At 51.6% G+C, this 13,431-nt stretch overlaps 1 long non-coding RNA gene across 1 annotated transcript in view; it reads left to right on the plus strand.

The window, feature by feature from the left end:
• Window positions 1-941: 941 nt before the first annotated feature.
• Window positions 942-13,431, plus strand: part of LOC125108648 (uncharacterized) — a 40,147-nt gene continuing 27,657 nt past the window's right edge. The window contains exon 1 of the long non-coding RNA XR_007129983.1: window positions 942-1,061. This is a non-coding gene — a long non-coding RNA (uncharacterized LOC125108648). The remainder of the gene's footprint in view (window positions 1,062-13,431) is intronic.

Raw genomic sequence — 13,431 nt, forward strand, 5'->3', positions numbered from 1 at the left:
CTTGAGGGCTTGATCCATTACTGAGCTGAGCAGGGAGCCTGGCGGGGGAGGGCACCAAGGATGCTGGGACGGGCGGACACTCCCTGGGGACCTACAGTATGCCAGGGACCCTTCCGTGCAACTGACATGAACTCCCATCCTCTTGACAGCTCTGCAAGCTTGGTCCCTTTCACGTTTCCATTTCAATGACGGGGTCCTTTGCCCAATATCACAGGGACAGGATTGGACCCGTGTCGGTCCCTGTAGAGACTGTGCTTCCAGCCAGTGGATTCGGGGACTGGAGAACACACCCTTAAGTGTGACACCTGGGGGACAGTCGCCCTGATCACGAATTACATCTCTCCACTGTTTTAATGGGCGTTCTGGGGACTAAGGGACTCATGGAAGTCTCCAGATTTAGATGCGAAGTGCCATAGGCAGCTCTGACACTTCCCCGGATGGGGATCCGAGCAGTCATCAGATGGGCAAAGGGATTGGGACCTGAAGAAGTCGAAGAGCCTCTGTTTCTTATTATTTGGATGTCATGCTTCTTCCACAGACTTTGCGGAGGGGGCAGGGATGGAACCTATTAGAGGACGTTTGTCACAAAGGCTTGTCTGAGCCCAGCTGACTTGTGATGATCTTAGATTTTGCATAAATTCTGCTTTTGTTTAGCTCCGAAAACCTCTTGACGTTGACATCTAATCAGGGCCCCTCGAGGGTTGAGGAAGGCCAAAGCCAACTCCCTATTTAAAATTAAAATGTTGCTTTTAAAAGTCAAAAGGGAATGGGGAAATGATGGTAGATTTTTAGTACTTGGGTTTAATAAAATAGCACTTTCCATGTAAAGTTCAACGATTACTCATCTAAGCTTAGACAGTGTCACGAGTCTGAGTTGGAGGAATGTGTGAATGAATGGTGGGGGCCAGATTGACCTCCTGTCCTTTTCCCTACTCTAGAGCGGGCACCGAGGAGCTGAATTACACTGACACGGGTGCTAGATTCGAGCAGAGATGGCAAAGCATCTCCCTTCCTTCCGGTTCCTGGAGAAGTCGGCGGAAGCAAGGCTGCCTCTACTTCAAGTAAGTAGGTTCTTTTGCACGGGAGCTGGGGTACAACAAGGCCCGGGCGGGGGAGGGAGAAGGAGGTTAAGGAAATTTCTCACCCGAGCTGAATCCTTGACCATCTGGGGTCAGGGATTGGGGTGACGTTGATCCCGAACACCCAGCCCCTATTCAAAGGATGCAGCGAGGTCATTCCAGAAACAGAAGAAACGATTTTGAATTCCCAGCCGTTGGGTAATAAAGGGAAGAGTATAGACTTTGGATTTGGTTTCGGTTCCTACCCCTTTGGGGCTGTGTGGCTGAGGGTTAACCTCTTTGAACTTCTGATTCTTCACCTCTCAGCTCAGCTTGGTAATTACCCCTTCCCTGGAGCTATAGGAGAAAGTGGGGATCATGCGGTAGACATTGAGGGTGGGTGCCTGGGCACCGGGGGTCTGCCGGGCACTTGGGATACAGGGGACTTGAGGGCCCCCGTGCTAACCTCAGGGTCATGGTGTGGCACGTGGGAGACAAGGTGTTGGGATATCTGGAGAGATCAGTGTGGGGGTTGGGGAGCACAGGGCAGGACTGCCTGTGGCTCAGAGAGAGGGTCTCGGGAACTAGCAGTGTGGTGATGACAGCTGGGGTAGCCAACGCCTGGGGAGCGGGTACCATTGGCCATTTCATCTTTGCAACAGCCCTGTGATAGAGGTGCTGTAGCCCCGTTCTGTAGGGCGCTGAGGCACATGCTAGCTCAGATCATGCCGGGAGCCTTGTTGACAGCCAGTGGCAGAGTGGGGTCTCATGCCTGACCCCACAAACCTCAGGACTGACTCTGTCAGAGTGGGGAAAAGAGCTCAGGGGCAGGGGGACCAGGAGAGGGAGAAGCAGACTCCCCGCCGAGCGGGGAGCCTGACGTGGGGCTCAATCCTAGGACCCCGAAATCATGACCCGAGCCAAAGGCAGACTCTCAACCCACTGAGCCACCCACGTGCCCCAAGTTTAACTCCACTCTGAACAGCCTCTAGAAAGCCTATTTTTCTAGCCCTATTGCCCAGCTCCTGGAGAGGCCCTGGGCCACCTCAACATTTTGATGACCTCCTGAGGCTCATGCTCCTGGGGCACCACTCAGCCTGCACCCCGGCTCCCACGGACCTCACTGCGCTGAGAGCTGTCCTCCTGCCCTGACGGCCAGTGTTCCCTGTTGGATCTGTCATGTGAGGAGCACAGAAGTTTGGGGTAACTTTCACACATGCACACAAGACCCTCTAGGAAGGCTTTTGGGCACGGAGAAGGTTTGGATCAGTGGAAGTACTTACAGCTCAGAAACTAAGCCCCAGGCACTTCGGTGGATCTCTCTGCCAGCCTGACCTCCAGCGTCCCCGTTCTGCCTCCAGAGGCCATCTGGGCCCAGGACCGCCAGGCTTTTCAATATTTCACAAAAAAAAGCTTCAAGTCTAAATTTTGGGTGAAATCGGCCCATTTGTGGGCATTAACTTTCATTATTCCAATATTACACAGACTTCTTTAGCTCCATACCCTGATGGCTTGTGACTTTTGGACAGAAACTCAATGATACTCTCCCCAGTTTAAAACATTTGTGACTCTGACACAGCCCCAGAGAGAGCAAAATCGAATCCACACATATCCTGTGACACACCCGTTCAGCCCTCGGCTTAGGTCCCCTGGAGGAAGCCTCAGTCCCGTGTGTGGGAGCCACGCTGAAGGGTGCTTGGCCCAGTGTCGTGTATGCACGTGCATGACCGGGAAGCAGGGGCAGCCATCCGGGTGTCCCTCGCCCGGCTAATGGAGCAGCACTTGTGACATACTCACCGTGAGAAGGACACACGGCTACATTTATTCTTACAGATGAATCTGAAAGCATCACTTTAGAATGAGGGAAGCGTAGTATTTTATTGATGTAAAGCATTCGGCCAGACAAGTAATAAGGTGATGGTTTGCATGTACGTATCAGTGTTCTGTCACCGTGAGGACCAGTAAGGGAATGACGAGTGGCGTATTCCGGACGATGGCACCAGGGTAAGAGAGAGAGAAATAGTTGGTTGGGGTGGGGGGTAGTTCCCCGTGAGGCTTTAACTTGAACCGCAGCAAATAGATAGACTTTGTTTCTTACAAACAAACCGTGGGCATGGGAAGGGTTTCCTGGGACACTGCTAATAGATTTCTTCATCTGGACGCTGGCCTCGCTCTGTGAAAACGCATCCAGCTGATCACATCGCACATGTGCATTTTTCTACACATATGTGATTTTTCAATAAAAATTAAAGAACTTAAGTCACAAAGCAGATTTGATCCAAGCTGGGCTGTGGGTCCATGCCGTTCTCAGATGTTTGTCTGTGTTCTCTGTCATAGGCTTGAAATCCTTACTCATGAAATTCTTTAACCCCTTAAATGCTTGGCAGTGACCCCGCAAACTGAGATCACAAAGGTTTAGTCTTCGCAGCGGTGTGGCTGGAGGGATGGTCTGTGTCTGTGACAAACAGACGTGGAAATAAGATTAGTCCGCAGCCTTGGGCTCCTCCCCTGCCAATGGGGGAAGTGGTAATGCCGGCCCTACAGCTCTGTGGGGCGGCCCTCCAAGGCGGGGCCGGACCCCTGTGGGGCCCTCAAGGACACGTAGCTCCAGGCCTTTGCACTGAGCAGGACAGGATATGACAATGAGGGGAAGCCGGTCTGTGGGAGGCGTTCGCTGCTGAGTCAGCTCTGTTGGACATTTGCGGGGTGGCTTGTTCCTTGTGTCGGGGACAAGATTCGTCCTTCACAGGCCTAACCCCATCTCTGGGACTTCCTTTCCTCTGATGGGAGTGGCACAGGCTGAACATAGTAACCCTAACACACACTCTCTCTCTCTCTCTCTCTCTCTCTCTCTCACACACACACACACACACACACACACACACACACACACACACGTGCATGCACACACACACATGGCCGGTGTGTTTATTGGAAGATGATGGTTCATCAGCATGAAGATGACGTCTGTTCTCTGAGCTCATCAGGATGAAAAATAGCAAGGAGATCAAGAGGGGGTCCCCTAGGTGTCACTTTGTCCCACTGGAGGTCACTTGGCGAAGTCTAGTCTAATACTTTGTTACGAGGCAGGGAGGCGCTCCTGGCATCTGGAGGCTGCCCGCGAGGAATGCAGGTGAACGTCCTTCTGTGCCCAGGACACCCCCACAGCAGAGAAGGATCTGGTCCAAGTGTCTGTAGTGCCCGGGGTCCGGCTTCCCCGGGGTGGTGGTGGGGGGTGGATAACTACTTGGAAAAGCTGCTGCATCCCATACAGGCTGCAGGAATGGGCTCTCACAGACTGGGGCACCTTCTGAAGGCTTCTCTGGAGCTCACCTGTGGAGAGCCCCCTGCCCCCACCGCTGTTGTTCCCGGGGCCACCATCTGCATGAGGCTGTGGAAAGAGGGGGGGCTTCTCCCTCTGCCTGGACTGGCTGCCACGGGGTCGGAGCTGGTCCCTGGGCCTAATCTGGAGCCCTTTGGAGGGCACAGGTGGACACATTCCTGTATTGGCTCCCCCACTTGGTGACTGACTTCATGGCCCCAAGAGAAATAGTGCATCTGAGAGCAGCTGAGGGAGGCAGACCCAGAGCTTGAAGGGAGAAAAGAACCAGAGAAGATACCATCGGCTCACTTTGGTCTAGGACTCTGGAGTCACCGGCTTTGCCTCACTTAATACCCCCAGCAGCTCTGCGGGGTGAGCGCTACCTGCGGCCAGGCGACAGACGAGGAGTTGGGCCCAGGGAGGTGGCGTGTGGCCACAGATCCCACCACTAGTAACAGACGTGAACCTGGCCTGGGACCCCAGAGCTCAGAGCCATCTCTGCAGACACCAGCTCTGCAGGGCTGGACTTCGGGACAGTGAGCTCCGAGCCACCGGGCCCCGAGAGGAGGGAGGAGCAGTGTGGAGACGCTGTGGGGTCAGCTCCCATGTGACTCTCGTCACTGCTCCACCTCCCCAGACCCCTTACGCACACAGCATCATCTGGTCCTCCCAGAAGCATTTGGCAAAAGGCTGAAAGTCATTAGCTCCATTTTCCAGAAGGACACGAAATGAAGCCTACCCAGCGTCCCCCAAACAGAGAGGTGCGGAGGCAGGATTCGAACTCCGGTCTCTGATCCTCTAACCGGCTGCTCACCCACCACCCAAGACAGTCTTCGGGTCTACACTGCTTCTAGCTGCTGTTGCCACGAGTTCTGGCCCGTTAGGAAGCGAAAGGCCTGGCCAATTCCCCTTGGGCCCTCAGAAACGGAAGTGCCCCGCAGATCTACCCTCAGCCCTCAGGCTAGGGGCCCTCGCTTTTGTGCCTCTGAGGGAAGCTCGCTGGTTTTAGACAAACTGTCTGTGTGTGTGTTTAAAGAACAGAGTCAAAAAACTGTTTGCTCCAAGGGGTGTGGAAATTTCTCCAGCGTTTCCTTGGTTACATGTTTTTCTAGGGTGCTAGGGGTGACTCCAACAAGTCATTTTAGCAGTATTTTATCCACTTCTAAATCTTTAACCTCGAACCCCCTCCACTCAAAAAGCTGTGGCATTGGAAATCGATCTTCATTTTGGGTGAGCCCGTTACCAGCTAATTCCCCTCCGCAGCCACTGTATTCGTCTCCGCGTGCTGCCAGGAATAGAAGCGCCCGGGGTTTGGGTGCCCACGGAGGGGGAACCTCCCACAGACACACCAGGTCTGGGTCCGGCCTCCCCAGGACTTGTCCTCATGTCACGCCGTGGTGATGTCACCCGATGCCACCGTGCAGAACGCCCCTCCATGGTGTCTGTGGTCAGCCTAGGGCCCAGAAGTGTCTCGCTTCCTGGGCTTCGGTGTCCTGATGAAGTCACAGTTCCTGGGCTGTGGATTCGGTTACCGATAATTGCCTTGTGAACTGGCAGATGCAAAATAAACATTTCTGGAGCCCGGAGCGCACGGAGCTCTGGTGGCGGCCCCCCACGATGGCTGGGAGGGGTCCTGCAAGGAGGCTGCCTGGGCCCCTTAGGTGCGTGCTGGCAAGGTCCCCCGTGCTCTGCCCTAAGGACACGCATACTGTGAGGAGCCCCAGCATGGCTGAGCAACCTGACCTTTGGCTTGAGGGGCAGGGAGAGTGAGCGTGTGTGACCGGGGCCCGGCTGAGGGCCCTTGTGGAATGTGGGTTTTCCACACTCACACAGAAAGTAGATAGGGCAACGGGAGGGTCCCGCCCTCCAGGCCCAGCCATGAGTCACTTTTTCCACCAGCCCCTGTCTCCCCTCCAACTCTGCTCTCTCACACTGTGGTTGTTCTGTGGAAGGTAGAGCAGAGCCTGGAAAGGGCAGATCCAGGGCCAGGGTGGAAGGGACCGTGTCCTTCCCACTGGCCAGATACGAGTAGGGTTGTGGGATTTCCCCAACAAAGAGCTATCACTGAGGAGGAATGGGCCTCCCTTCCCAAAGAGAATAAAATCCGAATTCCGACAAGGCCCTACATAATATAGGCCCTGCCTTGCACACCCCCCACCACCTTCTGGATGATTCAGCCTCAAGATCCCCCCCATGCTGTTTCTCAGCTACCCTGGGGCGCCTACCCACATCTGACCTCAGGGGATTTGCACTGGCTGTGCCCTCTGCCTATAGTGTTGATCTCAGTCTTCTACCCTGTGGTCACCTCCTCAAGGAAGCCCTGCATGATAACTCTATCTAAAATACTATCTCCAGGGGCGCCTGGGTGGCTCAGTGGTTAAAGCCTCTGCCTTCGGCTCAGGTCATGATCCCAGGGTCCTGGGATCGAGCCTCACATCGGGCTCTCTGCTCAGCAGGGAGCCTGCCTCCTCCTCCTCTCTCTCTCTGCCTGCTTCTCTGCCTACTTGTGATCTGTCTGTCAAATAAAAAAAAAAAAATCTTAAAAAAAATTAAAAAAAAAATACTATCTCCATAACTTTATTTTCTCACTCTTATAGGTTTTTCCCCATCCTACAGCCTTTATAATTACCTGGCATGATGCCACATATTTGATTACTTACAAATTGTCTCCCCCTCACTAAAACATCAGCCCCTCAAGGGTGGGGATTTTTGCCTGTCTTGCTCACTAAGTCTGTTTTGGCATCTGGAAACTGGAGCTAATAATAATGCAAGAGATTTGGGGTGGGTCTAATGAGATAACACAGCCAACGAATTTAGCTCCATGCCTGGCACTTGACACCCTTGCAAGAAATGTTAGCTTTAAAAATATTTGGTTGCTCAAGGGATCACCTCAGTCCATCCAGGCTGCTAAGACCTGGAGTACCATACACTGGGTGGCTCACAGCAGCAGAAATTCATTCCTCATAGTTCTGGAAGCTGAGAGGTTCGAGATTAAGGCACCAGCAGATGTGGGGTTCAGTGAGAGCCCACTTTCTTATTCATAGGAAGCCATCTCCTCGCTGTGCCTCACATAGCAGATGGGGCAAGGGAGCTCTCCGGGTTCCCTTTTATAAATGGTACTAATCCCAGTCTTGGGGGCTCCACGCTTGTGACTGAATCACCTCCTTAAGGCCCCACCTCCAAATACCATCACATTGGGAGTTAGGATTTCAACATATGAATTTGGGGGTGGAGGTGGGAGGACACAAAAGTTCAGTCCATAATACCTCCCAATGCCTGGACCCAGGGATGACAAGTGTCACTCTGCTTAGGTTTTCAGTCTGTCCAAATACTCAACTGTTTAGGTCAGACTTTTTATTTGTCTGAAAAGTATTTTAATTTGCATGCCACTCACTGTGGGAAGACATAGATGTCTTAAGAGGTCGATACAGTTATGATACTTAACAACTTTTCATGCTCGGTGCTTGTGTGGTCTAGAAACAGGTGTATTAGTTACTGCTGCGTAACAAATGACCCCAAGCCCAGTGGCTTGGAACAGCACACTGAAAATAGTCTCAGTGTCTGTGGGTCTGGCGTGGCTCGGCCAGTCTGCTGCTTTGTCATCTCCCAGGGCTGCAAACGAGGTGTCTGCCAGGGCTGGGATCTCAGCTGAAGGCTTGACTGCGGACGGATCTACATCCAAGCTTGCTCACGTGGTTGTGTGCCAGACTTGGGGCCTTGCAGGTTGTTGGATGGAGGGCCTCCATGGCCCCCTGGCTGTTGGGGAGCCCTCTCGGTTCCCCACTGCCGCGGCCTCCCTGTGGTGCAGCCAATGGTGGGAGGTGGCTGTTGGCCCATGAGGTTGCTGCATCACAACCAGCAGCGGGGGAGAGTCTGCTGGCAAGATTGAAGTTAGAACCCATGAACACAGAAAGGTTCTCTTGGTTAGACACAGGTTACTCAAGGGGACAGGGGAGGTTATCAAGGACACAGTGGGCAGGCAATGGAGGTCATTGATGTCAGATATCTCAGATGCTGCTGATAACAGGGGAGAACCTGTGAGGTATAAGCAACCTGTGAGGTATAAGCAGAGGCTTAGCCCAGTGGGCCCAAGGGTATCGCCTCCTTTAGATTTAGTAATAAGGTCCCTAAACCTGCCCATAGCTCTGCTCAAGTCATCTCATAGTCAACCTTTGATCAGGAGGCAACTGGTCTCTCTTAGCTCATGTTACAGGGGACAAGGAGCACCATTGCTCGAAGCTGGGGGTAAAGAACTTGTGTGACCCAACAAAGGTGGGTCTCTCACCATAAAGACCTAGCTGGGGTTTGGAGGTTGGATCACTCTGCTCACGGAGCCAGGATCTCTAGAGAAGGAAGGGGCTCAGACATCTGACCTCTGCTCCTTCAGATGGGAAGTCAGGAAAACCCATCAGAGTGGACTCCAAAGCTCCTATCTAACATACACCGGCAGAGGAGGACAAGGGAACTTGTCTGGGAACTCACCTGGGAACTCGTCAGGAGGGTGGGGGCACCTGGCCAAAGAAGGAGAGTCCCGAGGAGCTTTGTGGAGGGCTGCTTCTGACAGGGCAAGTGGAGGAGCTCGAACCCCTTCAGGTCCCCGTGACCTCCTACAACTGGGTCTGGGATCAGTGCAGATTGTGTACTAGGCTATCTGGGAGAACTGCGTGTAGCCTGTGTTCCATAGTGACCCCTAGTGGCAACAAGAACCTGTGCATGGTCCAGACACCCAATTCTGTCTTTGGGATGCTCCTCCCGCCCCCTTGGGACCAAGTAAATGCCCTTGTTCTTGGGCAGTAGGTGTGTCGAGGAAGTCAGAGGCTCAAGAGGAGGTGTCAGACTTTTCAATGAGGCGTGATTTATTTATTGAAGACATGAAAGCTATAGGGAAGTCGTTGACTACTTCACACATCGCAGAGATTAGAGAATAAACCAGAGGTCTGCAAACTTTTATCAGACGATCACATCATAAATACTTTTAGGCTTGCAGGCCATAGGTCTCTGTCCCAGCTAATGAACTCTGTCCTTGTCACATGAAAGCAGCCACAGGCAATAAGTAAAAGAATGAGCCCAGTTATGTTCCAATAAAAGTTTATTTACAAAAACAGCCAGCTTGCCACAGGCCCTAGTTTGTCACTCCCCCCTACACACACCCTGGAATAAACAGTTAAAAAGTCAGTCTTTCCATCTTCAAAAAACAGAAGATCATTTACATTTTTGTAGAATGTCCTTTCCTCCCTTGGACAAATGAAACCTCAGCCATGGATTTGCTAATTGCCCTTTTCTCCTTTATATAGACAGAGGCTCACTCGTGGATTTACTTTATTTTTTCCTCCTTTGGATAAACGGAGCCTCACCCACAGACTTTCTAGTTGCTATTCCCTTCTTTCTGTAAGAGGGAAGTTACTGATAATTATCATCTTCTGCTTTAGGCTAGTAGAAGCTCAATCAGGCTTGCTCTTACTGTTCTTTCATTGTGAGTTACGCTTGATTTGGTCATTTTAACGCACTGACATACACATACACGTACAAGCTTAAGAATGTACTACTTGTGGTTGTAAAAAGTGAAGCTGTTCATCTGATGTGAGAGTCTGGAAAAGCTTATGCATCTCGAACAGCATCTGCCAGGATTGCCCAAGGAGACACCTCACTGCTCGCATGCGGGCACTTCTGTCCTGTCTAGCCGCATGCTTGCGACATAGCTCAAGCTGGCATCAGGATTTTCCACTAGACAGTCCACATTCTCCAGCAGCCAGCTTGGAGCTGTTCCTGCCCTCGAGGTCACAGCCAAGTCCAAGGCCTTGGGGGCAGGCAGGTCTGGGGAAAAACCACCAAGTGATTTGAAAGTACCAGGGAGTCTGGGTCAAAGACTTAGGGATTTCCTCCTGCCTCAGCACCTTTCCAGACATGCCATTCATCCCAAGCGTAGTTTTTCCAAACTTCAAGCAGAGCTTCTAGCCATGGTGTGTGACACCTGTAGGTATTCCTTACATGCTCCTAGGTATTTGATGTACTTATTTGAAAGCAGTGGAGCTGTGAGTGTAGTCTTGGTTTATAATATTTTAAAGTACATCAGATGAGAATTAGCCTTCAATTATTGTCTAAGGGTTTGATCGGAGAAACGACTGGAGGGATTTATCGTAGGGATTTGACATTATGCAGAAGTGGAAGGTAGCTCGACGGCCTTTGTGAGCCTGTTTCTCTGGAATCTGGTGCCAGAGCCTCAAGTCAGCAGGGCAGCACCAAGAAGGCAGGATGAACGAGACATGGAGGGGATGAGGACAGCCTGGAGCAGCAAGGACAGGCCGGAAGCCCTGCCCCACGGATCCACTGGCAATGGTGGCATCCTTTACAGCGGAACTAAACAGGCACCTGTCCGGGATTCGGAGGAGCTGGCAGCTATGGGCTATTTCCTGGCCCCGTGCCAGGCAGGTGAGCCAGAAGAAGAGTCTGTGTAAGTGGCCACAACCAGGCCCCCACACCCTACCTCCCAGCAAAGAAACAGTGCATCTGCTTCTTCTGGCTTCCCAGTCTTACCTACGATGTCTCTGTCTCGAGTGGTGCATGCCAGCCAGAAGCTCTACAGGGGAAGGAATTCTGGGAATTTGAACTCAGCTGACACACCCAAACTGACCACAGTTGCTACATTCAAAAGCAAATAGCAGTAAGTGAATGGATTTGGGCTTTTGTTAGAAACTCCCCACTGTCAGTTTGGACATTTAAACACGCATATGAAAAAGTTCTGTTGTAGGAGAGGCTCATGGGTCAGAAAACCTAGATTCCCAATACTACTTGTGTGGCATAGGACATGTTCCTCAACCTTTCTGAGACTGCATTGCCTCACTTGTTAAAATGGGGATTAAAAACACCAACTCATCTAGATAATATACACAAGATGCAGCTTGGTGGCTGCATACAGTAGATGCTCAATAAATAAAGAATTCATCAAGGCACCTAACAATAGCCTGTCCTGTTGTGCGGTGCTGTTTTCAGACTAGATCAGTCTGTCTGAGTCTCTCACTAAACTGTGAATCCGTGGTGTCAGGGATTATGATTAAACGACCAACATAAAGGAACAAATTAGCTCTGTCCCTGGGTGCTGGGCAGAATGCTAGGCCACTCCCATTGAAATAGGACAAATGCAACTTCAGTAGTTGATCAGTCAAATGGCCAAACCAGGACAAGAGACCGACCTTCTAATATCTAACCTCGTGCCTTTAACTGCACATCCTTACATCTCTTCTGCGTGTCAGAATGTTCTGGAGTATGGTGAAGAGTGGCTTTGTGTTCAGAGCTGTTGCTTTTTCTTTTATGTCCCTGTGATTCTGAAGCTGTCATACACGGTTGGCTTCACAGGCTGCCCAGGAGAAAGCCTTGCTGGAGAGGCCATGCTCCACCTGTCCTCAGGTGTCATTCTGCTTTGGCTGGCTGAGTTCCACCTGTACTGTACCTTCATAAAGTCGGTCGGTTATCCAACAAAAATGGGTTAAGAATCTGTTAGGTGCCGAGCATTGTTCTAGAAACTGAAGACAAGTATGAACAAAATGGACATGGCCCTACTCTCATGAGATTTGTGTTCTAGTAGACTGTGGTAGCCAGCCTCTAAGGTGGCCTCAGGGATGACTTATCTCTCTCTCATACACATAGGTATGATGGAGGTGACTTCTGAGGTAAAGTTGTAAAGACATTGTGCCTTCTATCATGCTCTCTCTTAAATCCTTCATTCCAAGGGAATCCAGCTGCCATGTTGTACACACATCAAGTAGCCTTATGACAGGGTCCACATAGTGAGGAACTAGGCCTCCAGCCAACAGCCATGTGTGGGCGCCATCTTAGAAACACACCCTCCATCCTCAGTCCGGCCTTCAGATGAGACTGTAGTGCCAGCTGACATTTTGACAGCAACCTCACGAGAGACCCTGAGCCAGAACCACCCAGTTAAGCTGCCCTCAAATTTCTGACTCACAAGAAATGTAAGATAACATTTCTTCAAGACTAATTTAGTTTTGGAGTAACTTGTTACGCAGTAATAAATAAGTAATACATGGGGAGAGACAAATCATGCCCAAAATGATGGCAGATGAAGGATAAGTGCTATGGAGAAAAATCAGGGAAGAGTGAGGTGGAGGGACTTGAAGTCTTAAGTAAGGTGGTCACTAAGGCCTCACTGAGAAGGTGACAGTTGGCTAAAGACCAAAAGTAGTTGAGGGAATGAACCATATGGAAGAGTCTCTCAGGCAATGAGATCAGCAGGTGCAAAGGCCCTGAAGCAGGAGGTTGAGTGTGTCTTCAACAAAGAGCCTGATGTGGCTGGACCAGGTGAGGGGAGGAAGGTGGTAGAAGATGAGGTCAGAAAGATGAGAAGGGGCCCAACTGTGAGGCACAGAAAGCTCCATCATGAGAAAATCATAGTGGCTGATGACCCTGGGCGTGTCTCAGTGACAGGTATAGCCTTTCCCATGCATAGCTTCCTCAGTTCTCACCAAATGGGGTAGACACTCTCACTGTCCCCACCTGCCACATAAGGAAACTGAGGCCCAGAGAGGTTATCTAACTTACTTGAGGCCACACCATCAAGTAGGGGTTCAAATCCAGGTCTGAGGTCCTCAAGCCTGTGGTTTTAATAGCCAACTGGAATTTGGGTGCAGAAGGAAGACAAAGGGGCTTTGTCGGTTTTCCTGAGGAATCACTACAGCCTGTAACGCTTTGTCCGGGTTGCGATCTGTTGACCCTGTGTTGTAGGAGGTAAGTATGCAGACTTCAGGCCCTGGGTAGAGCACAGACCATAAGTGACCCAACGGGCTGGCATTCAGGATGGGTCCAAGGTTCTGAGGACCAGCAGAGTAGCTTGGGGGAGCTCCAGCCCCAGGGCAAAGCGGGACCAGCCGAGGCCCACTTGGCAGTGGAACGCGTCGGCTCTGGTACTGGCTCCCCACAGACGTGCATGAATCACCACGGGCAGCCCCGCGCGGTCTGCCCAGGACGCGCTGTTCTGCGGGGACCACAGCTCCCACGGGGAGCTCGGGCCAAGCAGGCAGAGTCTGTGGAAAAAGG

The sequence above is a fragment of the Lutra lutra genome, chromosome 9 (genome assembly GCF_902655055.1).
Source record: "Lutra lutra chromosome 9, mLutLut1.2, whole genome shotgun sequence".
In the NCBI taxonomy this organism is placed as follows: Eukaryota; Metazoa; Chordata; class Mammalia; order Carnivora; family Mustelidae; genus Lutra; species Lutra lutra.